The following is an 11,757-nucleotide window of genomic DNA, read 5'->3' as shown; positions in this document are numbered from 1 at the left end:
CAAAGGAAGGAAGAGGAAGGAGGAAAGATTGCAGAAGACCGAGGGGATCACTGGAGACACCAAGGTGTCCGGTTGGCTGAGTGTGGGTTTGTATGAGGAAAAACTGGAGGTAAGATAGGATGGGGGGAAGGGGGAGGGCTGGCCCCATCCAGCCTCCCCTCTCACCTCTGCCCGGCTAGTGCTGTAAGTGAGCAGGCATGCTCACTGCAGCATGGACAGACCTCCATGCCTTCCTGGGAGATGCGCTCTCTGCAGAATCTCCTCCCATTTGCCCACCTGCAAAATCCTTCCTGATCTCTCAAGTTCTCACCTCCCTCTGTCCTGCCTCTGAGTTCCCTCTGTCTGACTCTGGTGTCACATTCATTGCAGAATACATGCTCCTCTGGCCAAGGGCCTCTCTCTCTCTCTCTCTCTCTGAGCTCCCTAAGGATGAATGGGGCTTGCTGTTTTCTTTTTCTTTTTCTTTTTTTTTTTTTGAGATAGAGCCTTGATCTCGGCTCACTGCAACCTCCACATCCCGATTCAAGTGATTCTCCTGCCTCAGCCTCCCAATGGCTGGGATTACAGACGTGTACCACTACACTCAGCTAATTTTTGTATGTTTGGTAGAGATGGTGCTTCATTGTGTTGGCCAGGCTGGTCTCCAACTCCTGACCTCAGGTGGTCCGTCTGTCTCAGTCTCCCAAAGTGCTGGGATTACAGGCACCCACCACCATGCCCAGCTAATTTTTGTATTTTTAGTAGAAATAGGGTTTCACCATGTTAGCCAGGGAGGTCTCAAATTCCTGACCTCAAGTGATCCACCCACCTCAGCCTCCCAAAGTGCTGGGATTACAGGTGTGAGCCACCAAGTCCAGCTCCACTTGCCATTTTCATATCTGCTCCCCAGAGCTTCCAGGAGGCCCACAGAAGGGAGGAAGAGAGGCGTGGAAGGCTGGTCAGCTCTAGCACCTGGACTGATCCTGGTCCTCTTCCTAAACCTAGCCTACTATCTCCTTCTGGCCCAGGGTTCCCATGAGGAACTGAGCTGAGCTCAGCAGTCACAGCCCCTTGCCATCAGCCAAAGGCCCGGGAGCATCCGCAGCCCGTCTCAGCCAGGTGTAGCCCTCCAGATAGATCACTCTTCAGGATGGTGCAGGGTGACTGTGTGGCTAGACCACTGCCGGGCACTGGGAAATGTCCTGATGGAGTGAGGGCATCTCTGAGAGCACCAGTGCTCTGTCCTGAGAGGTGCAGGTGTCTTTAAGGGTATCCTTTGAGGACAGAGGGGAGCAACAGCCCTCCCAGCCTTGCCCTGCTTTGGTATCCTAGGACCTCGTCCTGCTCCACACACTCCAGTCCTTCTCCCTGGAGCTCCCAGAGCCAGGGCACTCTGCCCTTGGTCTCCCCCTGAGAATCAGCCCTCACACGTCCAGATCTGTTCCTGCCAACATCTCAGGCTTTGTGCGTGTTGTGGGGTGAGCTGATTTGTTCTATGGGAGCCCGGGGGTGTGTATGCATGAAGGTGGGAGGGGGCGTCTCTGTTGTTTTAACAGAGCGTCTGTGATATTTGGAAATTGGTAACAACCTCCCCTCTTGCAACGGGCTTTTTCCCAAGGGACCAAGGAGCGAGGGTACGTAATCTTGGAGCCTCAATCTCCTTCAGGGGGATTCATATATATGTTGCCTGTAATTATAGGTCGATAATGATATAATTTATAGTATGTATATCATCATTCACGAGTGACTGGACAAGCTGGCAGGAGAGTAGGGTGCAACCATGTCATAAGCTCGTAAAAAGGTAATTATATTTCTTTCTGATCTAGCTTTCGCCTACCCGGTCAGGTTGGGCTATTGTGAAATGAGGGAGGATGGGTAAACACCAAAATCGTTGGAGGTTCAATAAACGAGGGAGAGTTTACCATCCAAGGCCAAGCAGCTGTCTTCTTTGGGTCTGGAAGCAGAGTCTGACTTGGGGCCAGGGAAATGATGGGAAGGGATCCTACAGAGGCCCCAGTTTTATATCAAAAAGGCCCCCAAGAGGCCAGGTGCGGTGGCTCATGTCATCTGTCATCCCAGCACTTCTGAAGGCCGAGGCAAGAGGATCGCTTGAAGCCGGGAGTTTCAGACCAGCCTGGGCAACAAAGTAAGACCTGTGTCTCTGCTAAAAAAAAAGTGGGGGGTAGCCCCAGAAGAGAAAGCCTGACTGGATGATGCTGGATCAGACTGACCTATGAGGAGGCGGCCTCTGGAGGAAGGCAGAGTAGCCCCTGATTCTCTAAGATCCCTAGAACTGTTGCTGGAGGAGGAAACTGAGAAGGTAGTCTTTTTGCCATATCTCACTGCCCCTGGGGGATTTTCATGCTGGAGACGCTTGTCATGTCTTCCAAGCCTGATGGAATCTCCAGGAGTTTAGATCTGGATGAAGTTGGGTCGGCGTTTTGCGCGATGGTTGGAGAAGATTGGGTTTTATCTGCACGCCATCGCCCATTCTCAGTAATAAGCAAAGCTGCAGAAAGCCCTTGGCCCGAGATATAATACTGTAATGTAATTACGGTAATGATACTTTGTAGTTCTCTAGAGGCTTTCATCTGTGGATCTCCAAGTCCTTTATAAACATTAATTAATTCTCATAACTCGGCGATGAGGTAGGTAAGTATCATCACTCCCATTTTACGGATGAGAAAGCCAAGATACTAAGAAGGTAAGTGATTAGCTCATAGTCATCAGGAGAGCCTGCTGGCTCTGCTGCCAGGAGGTGGGGGCCTCCATGCTCCCATGCTGGGCCCCCCACTGTGTGTTCTCTGCTGCGTGTCCACACCCAGGCTCTGGATCAGGGCGTCTCTCATGCCCTTTGTTTTTCTGTTGTTCTTTTGTTTGTTTGTTTTTGAGACAGAATTTTGCTTTTGTCACCCAGGCTGGAGTGCAATGGAACTGCACGATCTCAGCTCACTGCAACCTCTGCCTCCCAGGTTCAAGCGATTCTCCCGCCTCAGCCTCCCAAGTAACTGGCGCCCGCCACCACGTCCAGCTAATTTTTGTATTTTTAGTAAAGATGGGTTTTCACCACGTTGGCCAGGCTGGTCTCGAACTTCTGGCCTCAAGTGATCCACCCACCTCTCGGTCTCCCAAAATCCTGGGATTACAGGTGTGAGCTGCTGCGCCCAGCCTGTTTTTGTGTTGTTCTTGTTGCCTTTTTTTTTTTTTTTTTAGAGATAGGGTCTCAGCTCTGTCACCCAGGCACGATCACAGTGCAGTGGCTCCATCACAGCTCACTGGAGCCCTGACCTTCCCAGCTCAAGCAATCCTCCCACCTCAGCCTCCCAAAGTAGCTGGGGCCACAGGCAAGTACCACCACACCTGGCTAATTTTTAAAATCCTTTGTAAAAACAGGGTCTCGCTGTGTTTGCCCAGGCTGGTCTGCAACTCCTGGGTTCAAGTGATCCTCCCATCTTGGCCTCCCAAAGTGCTGGGATTACAGGCGTGAGGCACCGCAACCAGCCTCTGCTGCACTTTGGATCTCTCTGCAGCTCCAACCTGGAGGAGACCCTCTTGTGCAGGCATCTCTGGGAACGAGCTCCTCCTGTGTCAGACAAACGAGATCCTGGCCTGACTTCCTCTGGCTGTCATGCATCTTCCACGGTGGTCTAAGCCCTGCTGATCACCTCCCCTCCTACCCTGCTCCAAACCACCATCAATCAATCCCTAAGCCCTGTCTTTCACACTTATAATGCCTCCTTGCTGCCACCAACCTAAGCCAGGCAGCACATCGAACCATCACACCTGCATTTATCTTTTGAGTATCTATTGGGTTCTGTGGTCTCGGTGGCCTCGGGGAAGGTCTCCTGTAACAGAAAGACACTGAGGCTAGAAATTAACAGCAGCAACATACCAGCCACGGTGGCTCACGCCTGTAATCCCAGCACTTTGGGAGGCCAAGGCAGGACGGACCACTTGAGGTCAGGAGTTTGAAACCAGCCTGGCCGCCATGGGGAAACCCTGTCTCTACTAAAAATACAAAAATTAGCCGGGCTTGGTGGCGTACACCTGTAATCCCAGCTATTCGGGAAGCTGAGGCAGGAGAATTGTTTGAACCCAGGAGGCAGAGGTTGCAGTGAGCTAAGATCATGCCACTGCACTCCAGCCTGGGCAACACAGTGAGACACTGTCTCCAAGGAAAGCAATAACAAAAAATCTCCCAGCCTGGGCAATGCAGTGAGACCTCATCTCTACAAAAAAATGAAATTTGTCAGACACGGTGGTGTGCGTCTGTAGTCCCAGCCATTCAGGAGGCTGAGGCGGGAGAATCACTCGAAGCACAGGAGCTCGAGGCTCCTGTGAGTTATGATCACACCACTGCACTCCAGCCTGGGTGACAGAGAAAAACCCTGCCTCTAAAAATAAAAAAAAATTAAAACCCGGAGGTCAGGTTCAGGCTCTGTTCCTTGGTGGCTTTTTGACCTTGGGCATGTCACTGTCACTTTCCCTTGCGGGACCCCAGTTTTCTCACCTGTGGATGACCAGGGTGAGACCTTGGGGTGATGTTCTATAATTTCTCCCCTCCTACGGGGATGGCAGGGCAGCCTCCTAATGTGGGCTCCCTTCCTGCTCCACCCACCGCCACAGTCCAGCCATACATTTTCTGAATCATGAACCATTATGTCACTTTGCTGATGAACTTTCAATGATTTCCCGTGGTCTATGAGAAGTCCAAATCCCTGAGCCTGTCATTCAAGGCTGTCCATCATCTGTCTCCACTCCCCTGTTCACTCCAGGGCTCCCATGGGGAATGCTTGGCTCTGCCAGACCTACTTTTCCTGGAAATAGGCCACAATCGTTACCAACTTCATAGCTTTGGCCATACCTCCCTCCTTCCTTAAATACTCTCCTCTCTGCCTATTTTTTTTTCCTTCCTTCCTTCCTTCCTTCCTTCCTTCCTTCCTTCCTTCCTTCCTTCCTTCCTTCCTCTCTCTCTCTCTCTTTCTTTCTTTCTTTCGACTGGGTCTCACTCTGTCACCCAGGCTGCCGTGCAGTCATGTGATCTTGGTTCACTGTGTCCTCTGCCTCTCAGCTATTCTTCTGCCTCAGCCTCCTGAGTAACTGGGACTACAGACGCCCACCACCATGCCCTGCTAGTTTTATATTTTGGTAGAGGCGAGGTCTGTGGATCTCCAACTCCTTTAGGAGGCCAAGGCAGGCAGATCACTTGAGGCCAGGAGTTCAAGACCAGTCAGGCAAACATGGTGAGCCCCCCATCTCTACTAAAAAGACGAAAATTAGCCGGGTGTGGTAGCACACACCTGTAATCCCAGCTACATGGGAGGCTGAGGCAGGAGAAACTCTTGAACCCAGGAGGCAGAGGTTGTAGGAGATCACGCCACTGCACTCCAGCCTGAGCAACAAAGCGAGATTCTCTCTCAAAAAAAAGTAAATAGACCAGGCGCGGTGGCTCACGCCTGTAATCCCAGCACTTTGGGAGGTCGAGGCAGGTGGATCACGAGGTCATGAGATTGAGACCATCCGGGCTAACACAGTGAAACCCAGTCTCTACTAAAAATACAAAAAATTAGGCCGGGCGCGGTGGCTCAAGCCTGTAATCCCAGCACTTTGGGAGGCCGAGACGGGCGGATCACGAGGTCAGGAGATCGAGACCATCCTGGCTAACCCGGTGAAACCCCGTCTCTACTAAAAATACAGAAAACTAGCCGGACGAGGTACTCCGGAGGCTGAGGCAGGAGAATGGGGTGAACCCGGGAGGCGGAGCTTACAGTGAGCTGAGATCCGGCCACTGTACTCCAGCCTGGGCGACAGAGCAAGACTCCGTCTCAAAAAAAAAAAAAAAAAAAAAAAACCAAAAATTAGCCAGGCAAGGTGGCGGACACCTGTAGTCCCAGCTACTCGAGAGGTGGAGGCCGAGAATGGCATAACCTGGGAGGCGGAGATTGCAGTGAGCCGAGATCACGTTACTGCACTCCAGGCTGGGTGACAGAGTGAGACTCCGTCTCGAAAAATAAAAATAAAAATAAAAATAAAAAAATAAACAAAAATAAAAAAGTTAGGCTGGGCGCAGTGGCTCATGCCTGTAATCCCAGTACTTTGGGAGGCCGAAGCAGGTGGATCATGAGGTCAGGAGATCGAGACCATCCTGGCTAACACAGTGAAAACCCGTCTCTACTAAAAATTTAAAAAATTAGCCTGGCGTGGTGGCGGGCGCCTGTAGTCCCAGTTACTTGGGAGGGTGAGGCAGGAGAATGGCATAAACCCGGGAGATGGAGCTTACAATGAGCCGAGACTGCACTACTGCACTCCAGCTTGGGGCACAGAGTGAGACTCCATTTAAAAAAAAAAGGAAGGGGTCAAAGAAGTAGGATTGCCCAACCTGTTGGACGGCAGCCCAAGAGAACAGACTCCACGAGCAGAGCCCTCTAGTCTAGGATCATGGGCCCTCACGGAGCACCGGCAAATTAATAGGCACTTCATGTTACTCCCCCAGTGTTGATTTAGTGTTGGCATTTTCCCTTCATGCTGGACCTCAGCAATGACCTAGAAAAGGCAGATGGCTGGGCAAGGGGCTCACGCCTGTAATCTCAATGTTTTGGTAGGTTGAGGTGAGAGAATTGCTTGAGACCAGACTGGGCAACATAGTGAGACTGTGTCTCTACAACAAATTTAAAAATTAGCTAGGCATGGTGATGTGCACCTGCAGTTCCAGCTTCTTGGGAGACTGAAGCAGGAGGATTGCTTGAGCCCAGGAATCTGAGGCTGCCTGGGCAACATAGTGAGACTGTGTCTCTAAAACAATACTTTAAAAATAGCCAGGTGTGGTAGCACACGTCTGTAGTCCCAGCTACTTGGGAGGCTGATGTGGGAGAATCTTTTGAGCCCAGGAAGTTGAGGCTGCAGTGAGCTATGATCATGCCACTGCATTCCAGCCTGGGTGACAAAGTAAGATCCCATCTGAGAAAAAAAAAAAAGAAAGGAAGGAAAGAAGGAGAGAGGAAGGAAGGAAAAAAGGAAGGAAGGAAGGGAGGAAGGGAGGGAGGAGAGAGAAAGGAAAGAAAGAAAGAGAAGGAAGGAAGGAAGGAAGGAAAGAAAGAAAGAAAGAAAGAAAGAAAGAAAGAAAGAAAGAAAGAAAAGAAAAAGAAAGAGAAAGAAGGGAAGGAAGAAAGAATGAAAAAAGAAATGAAAGGAAGAAAAAAGAAAGAAAGGAAGGAAGGAAGAAAGAGAAACAGTGAATTCACTGGGAACAGTGAATTGCGAGAGGCTGAATCTGCAAACCAGAGAGGAGATGAAGGGAAGAAGCTGGGATGTGTTTGTAGCTCTCCTCACACAACGGTGAGGGAATATTTAACCACCCTCAGATCTGGAAAGTATAGGTGAATCCATGCATTCACTCCACAGATATTTAGTGAAAACCTCTACTATGTCAAGCACTGTTCCGGCCACAGGAGACACAGCAACAAACAAAACAAAGTCATTGCCACTCTAGCTTTTATTATTATTTTTTAAATATTTATTTATTTTTAACAGAGACGGGGTCTCACTCTGTCGTTCAGGCTAGAGTTCAGTGGTGCCATCATAGCTCACTGCAGCCTCCACCTCCCGGGCTCAAGCAATCCTCCCACCTCAGCCTCCCAATTAGCTTGGACTACAAGGTGTGCACTGCCACACCTGGCTAATTTATGTATTTTTGGTAGAGATGGGGTTTCACCATGTTGCCCAGGCTGATTTCAAACTCCTCATCCCAAGCGATCTACTTACCTCAGCCTCCCAAAGCCCTGGGATTACAGGCATGAGCCACCACACCTGACCTGGTCTGAAACTTTTGGACTCAAAGGATCCTACCACCTCAGACTCCCAAGTAGCTGGGACTACAGGTGTGCACCACCCTGCCCGACCTAGTTTTAGTTTTTCTACTGATTGGGTCTTGCTATGTTGCCCAGGCTGGTCTTGAAATCCTGGCCTCAAGTGCACTACCCTCCTGCTTCAGCCTCCCAAAGCACTGGGATTACAGGCGTGAGCCACCACACCCGCCCTTCTGACTTTTATATTCAGGCCAGGGAGAGGCAGAAAATGATCAAAATAAAACAATTAGCAGAGAACATAATATCAATGTCTAGAGCTTTGCAGAGCCACAAAGCAGGAGCGGGGAGGGGTCTGTTTTACAGAGTCAGGCAGGGCTTCTCCAATGAGCTGATCTGTGAGCAGAGATCTGAATGCACTCAGAAAATAAGCCATAGGGATGTCGAGAGGATGGGACTCCCAGACAGAGGGAACAGTAGGTACAAGGGCCCTGCAGTAGGTGTTTGGGGCAAGGCTCTGGCCATGGCCACGTTGGGGCACATGGTGGGCCTGCAGGCTGAAGCCCTGAAAAGGGAAGCCTTGGGTGCCAGGCTGGCTGTGCCTCTGGCTTGCTGTGTGACCAGGGCAGCTCCATTACCCTCTCTGGGCTCTATCTTTCTCTCTGCACAATGAAGAGTTGGCTTGAGTTTCAAAGGTGGGCTCTAACATGAAATCTGGAGACCTCATGCCTGTAATCCCAGCACTTTGGGAGGCTGAGGCAGGCGAATCACTTGAGGTCAGGAGTTCAAGACCAGCCTGGCCAACGTGATGAAACCTTTTCTCTACTAAAAATGCAAGTATTATCCAAGTGTGGTGGTGGGTTCCTGTAGTCCCAGCTACTTGGGAGGCTGAGGCAAGAGAATTGCCTGAACCTGGGAGGTAGAGGTTGCAGTGAGCCGAGATTGGACCACTGCATTCCAGCCTGGGTGACAGAGTAAGGCTCTTGTCTCAAAAAAAAAAAAAAAAGAAAGAAAGAAAGAAAGAAATCTGGAGACTTGCAAATGGTCCCATGGTATAAGGATTAAGAGTAGAACAGAGGGCAGGAGGAAGCCCTCGCTGAGGCTGGAAATGGACTTTACAGCTCACAGTAGCAGAGAGAAACCCCACAACCCCTGCAGACCCCGGCCCCCACTCACCCTGGTCTCAGCTGCTGCAGGATTAGGCCTGAAAGCAGGAGCCAGTGGCTGAAGTTCAAGCTCTCCCTGGGCTTCCCTACACAGCCAGGGAATGGGCACAGCCATCTGTGCAGTTTGCTGGGATCAGGCCTGATACCAGGAAGGCTCCTGGGTCTGAGTGGGCATTGCAGGGGACTGCCCTGGTATTCCTGGAAATCAGGACACCCGGGAGTGAGGCACTTGGACAAGCAGGGTGCTGTTCTGAGGAGGCCCTCGGAGCCTGGGCTGGTCCCTTCTTCCCCAGGCATGCTTTCAGAGGTTAATGAGGACCACCCAGCCCATCGTCTCAGGTCTACTGATAAGGCCCTTTGGAGCAAGGCACCAGGCCACCCTTATTGGGCCATTTAGGAAGCCCTCAACTCTGAGCGGATGCTTCCTCATCTATAAAATGCAAAAAATTTCATTCTGATCTACCTTTTTGTTTTTCTCTCTTTCTTGGGGGATAGAGGGTCTCACTCTGTTGCCCAGGCTGGAGTGCAGTGGTGCGATCACAGCTCACTGAAGCTTTGACCTCCTGGGCTCAAGTGATCCTCCCTCCTTAGCCTCCTGAGTAGCTGGGACCACAGGCGTGTGCCACCACGCTTGGCTAAATTTTAAAATCTTTTTAAAACAAAGATGAGGATCCTGCTGTGTTGCTCAGACTGGTCTAGAATTCCGGGGCTCAAGCCATCCTCCCGCTTAGACCTCCCAAAGTGCTGGGATGACAGGTATGAGCCACCAGGCCTGGGCAGACCCTGCGTTTCTAACAAGTTTCCAGTGTTAAAGAAAAAATTAACACCTTGAATAAAAGGGGGGACTAGGCCGGGTGCGGTGGCTCAAGCCTGTAATCTCAGCACTTTGGGAGGCCGAGACCGGCGGATCACGAGGTCAGGAGATCGAGACCATCCTGGCTAACACAGTGAAACCCCGTCTCTACTAAAAAATACAAAAAAATAGCCGGGCGAGGTGGCAGGCGCCTGTAGTCCCAGCTACTTGGGAGGCTGAGGCAGGAGAATGGCGTAAACCCGGGAGGCAGAGCTTGCAGTGAGCTGAGATCCGGCCACTGCACTCCAGCCCGGGCGACAGAGGGAGACTCCGTCTCAAAAAAAAAAAAAAAAAAAGGCGGGGGGTAACTATTGTGACAGGGTAAAGAACCACCACGATGGGATCTTGCAGTAGGGAAAGAGATTGGACTTAACTACAAATACCACAGGAAAAAGTGGGAATTCACGGCCTGGGAGCAGAGTGGGGTGAGTGGATGGAAAATTACTAGGAGGAGGCTGGGCGTGGTGTCTCACGCCTGTAATCCCAGCACTTTGGGAGGCTGAGGCAGGCGATCTCTTGAGGTTAGGAATTCTAGACCAGCCTGGCCAACATGGTGAGACTCTGTCTCTACTAAAATTATAAAAATTAGCTGGAAGTGGCGGCAGGCGCCTGTAGTGCCAGCTACTCAGGAGGCTGAGGCATGAGAATCGCTCAAACGTGGGAGGCAGAGGTTGCAGTGAGCCAATATCGCGCCACTGCACTCCAGCCTGGGTAACAGAGCACTCCAGCCTAGATGACAAAACAAGACCCAGTCTCAAAAAAAAAAAAAAAAAGCACTTGTTGAAGAAATGAACGTTGATGTTTCACACCTCCAGCTTTTGTGTTGATTGTTACATTGTTCAATGAGGAGATGATTTACCTATTTCCAGCATGATCACGGACTTGTTTCCATAGATACCTGATCATAATGACTAATTAAACAAAAAAGGTTTTCTATTTTATTACCAATCTGATATTAAAAGAAAAAAAGTCTAACCTTTTATTCTGTTCAGTTTCTTCTTTTTGGAAATATTCATCATCTTTTATGGCTTTAAGAAACATTGCATAAATAGAAATCAGGTTCTCCTTTATCATGTGGCTTTTAGTGTTTGGTTCTCAAGCTGATACAAGGCAAATGTGTTAGTCCATTGTGCATTTCTATAAAGGATGCCTGAGGCTGGGAGCGGTGGCTCACGCCTGTAATCCCAGCCTTTGGGAGGCCGAGGCCAGTGGATCACCTGAGGTCAGGAGTTCGAGACCATCCTGGCCAACATAATGAAACCCCGTCTCTACTGAAAATACAAAAATTAGTCGGGCATGGTGGCTCATGTCTGTAATCCCAGCTAGTTGGGAGGCTGAGGCAGTAGAATCACTTTAACCCAGGGGGCAGAGGTTGCAGTGAGCCGAGATTGCACCACTGCATTCCAGCCTGGGCGACAGAGCAAGACTCTGTCTCAAAAAAAAAAAAAAAAGAAGAAGAAGAGGAAAGAAAGATGCCTGAGACTGGATAATTTATAAAGAAAAGAGGTTTATTTGGCTTTGGGGTCTGCAGGCTGTCCAAGAATAGTGCCAGCATCTGCTCAGCTTCTGGGGATGCCTCAGGGAGCTTTTTTTTTTCTTTTTTTGAGACAGAGTTTCCCTCTGTTGCCCAGGCTGGAGTACAGTGGCGTGATCTCTGCTCATTGCTGTTGCACGTGTCCGTGTGAAGAGACCACCAAACAGGCTTTGTGTGAGCAACATGGCTGTTTATTTCAGCTGGGTGCAGGCGGGCTGAGTCCGAAAAAGGAGTCAGCAAAGGGTCGTGGGATTATCATTAGTTCTTATAGGTTTTGGGACAGGCAGTGGATCTCACAAAGTACATTCTCAAGGGTGGGGAGAATTACAAAGAAACTTCTTAGGGGTGGGGGAGATTATAAAGAACATTGATCAGTTAGGGTGGGGCAGAAACAAATCACAATGGTGGAATGTCAGTTAAGCT

The sequence above is a fragment of the Piliocolobus tephrosceles genome, chromosome 8 (genome assembly GCF_002776525.5).
Source record: "Piliocolobus tephrosceles isolate RC106 chromosome 8, ASM277652v3, whole genome shotgun sequence".
NCBI classification, from domain to species: domain Eukaryota; kingdom Metazoa; phylum Chordata; class Mammalia; order Primates; family Cercopithecidae; genus Piliocolobus; species Piliocolobus tephrosceles.
The sequence above is the reverse complement of the archived record's forward strand: the minus strand, read 5'-3'. Positions refer to the sequence as shown.